General features: G+C 42.8%; 1 non-coding gene across 1 annotated transcript; it reads left to right on the top strand.

Annotated features, from left to right (window-relative positions):
- Positions 1-299: 299 nt before the first annotated feature.
- On the top strand, positions 300-437 carry LOC114811732. Its single transcript, XR_003759428.1, has one exon. It is a non-coding gene; the product is annotated as a small nucleolar RNA SNORA7 (small nucleolar RNA).
- Positions 438-2,104: the final 1,667 nt, after the last annotated feature.

Raw genomic sequence — 2,104 nt, 5'->3', positions numbered from 1 at the left:
CTTCCTTTGGTGGCCTTCATATGTGATTCTCATCACTGTAAACCCTTCACAGTGTAGCTTTAGTTTCAAAAAGCCACTTCAGAATCACAAAAGTATACCACACATTGGCCTAACACATCTCACTGAAATTTTTTATTTTGAAAGGGAGAGGGGAAGCTGAAGGCATAAATTATGTAGATTTTGGGATGCTTTTGATACAGTGTCTCACGAAAGATATATTAAAGTATGGAAAGAACAGAGAAGGTTTTTTGATTAAATAATGAAGTAAAATTAATATTTGAGTGTGGACAGTTAGAAATGGCCTCTCAGGATAGTGTCTGGAGAGTTTCCAGTACTCTACCAGTCTTGGCTATGGGAGGGAGAGTCAAGCAGAGGCACACTCGTTCCATTCCTAGTTTAGGCAGTGGCTAATGAGTGGAAGGCAATCTGTTACAAGTCAAACCTCACCTGTGCTGGGCAGCAGTGACATGGGAGAGAGTCGAGGGTGGAGATTCAAGTTTACTGCTTGGAAGAAGGCAATGATAAACCGCTTCTGGATTTTTACCAATTAAACTCTACGGATCTGATTGCATATGAAGAGTAGCGCATTGTGGGAGAGATGTGCCCATGGAGTCGCTATGGGTCGGAGACGGCTCGACAGCAGAAGACGAGCAAGTTAGAAATGGAGAGGGGGAATGAGAGCAGAAAAACAGGGACCAGCTTTAGGATTGATTTGCTTCATTTGGATTGATACAAGTAGGTGAAAGAAGTAGGTTAAAAGACATGTTAGGGTTCGAATGCCCCAATGCCTAAGCTATTCTTGGGTTGCAAGTTTTGGAAATTGCCTCAGAGCAGGACTGCTTCCCATACTATAGTACCATGAAGGCTTGGAAGATCTAAATCAATTGCCAAAGGTGCCATATTTCCAAAGCAAGAGTAGCTTTAGCCCTGGAGGAAAGTGACTGAGGGATTCTGGGTTTTGCACCAGGTTAGTCGCCTACCCAAAGGTGGAAGAACGAACAATCTGCCCTTACTGTCCTCTGGATCTGAAACATCATTCTACATGCATCTCCCCACTCCCTAGAAACCTCCAATGACTGTCCATTTCCCTCTGCATCAAGCAGACATTCCAGACCTTGGAGGTTGACACTCAATCAACCAGTCAGTGGTATTTACTGAGTGTTAACTATGTGCAGAGGACTGTACTAAGTGCTTGGGAGGGTGCGGTACAAAATCCACAAGGAGCTTACAGTCTAGAGGAGAAGACAGACATCAATATAAGTAATTAATATTAGTATTAGTATTATTTATATTACATTAATATTAGTTATTTATAATATGTAATTCAAAGATATGTACATAAATGTTGTGTGGTTGAGGGAAATGCTGTGGAGAGCTCAGTCAGGTCTCTCCCTCCTGCTTACTCTCCCTCCTCTCCCACTAAAACTCATCTCTCATGATTGGCTCCTCTAATAATAATAGTAATAATAATAACAATAACAATGGTATTTGTTAAGCGCTTACTATGTGCCAAGCACTGTTCTAAACGTTGATTCCAGCCTATGCACTGTGGTTGTTCTCACCTCCTTTGCTACCCCCCTTTTTGCTTCCCTTCTGCTTGGAACTCCTTCCCCCTTTGCATCTGTCAGACCACTACCTTCCCTGGACCCCAGATGCCCCCCAACACACACACACACACACACACACACACATACACATATACACTTGAAGGCCTTTCTGAAATCACATATATCCCAGGAGTCTTTCCCTGAATAATCTCTCATCTCCCCAACCTCTTTGCCCCTTCAGCACTTCCCTATCAACAAAGCTTTTTGGGTACTCAAACTCATCCCACTCCTCAGCACCCTTGACGGTCCTTATATACTCAGTTGCCCCCAACCTTTCTGTAATTTATTTCAGGTTCTGTCTCTCCTGTTAGATTATAAGATCCTAGAGGCAGAGAACATGTCTACCAACTTAAATGTCCACTCCCAAATGCTTAATGCAGTCTTCTGCACAGAACGAGTGCTCAATAAGCACTATTGATTCACTGACTGATAACTATTACTGATTGAATCCTCTCGTTTCCCTTCACTGTGACCAGGTGAAAAGAATGTGACTGGAC

The sequence above is a fragment of the Ornithorhynchus anatinus genome, chromosome 4, assembly GCF_004115215.2.
Source record: "Ornithorhynchus anatinus isolate Pmale09 chromosome 4, mOrnAna1.pri.v4, whole genome shotgun sequence".
Classification (NCBI taxonomy): Eukaryota; Metazoa; Chordata; class Mammalia; order Monotremata; family Ornithorhynchidae; genus Ornithorhynchus; species Ornithorhynchus anatinus.
Note: the sequence above shows the minus strand (reverse complement) of the source record. Positions and strands in the feature narration are given on the sequence as shown.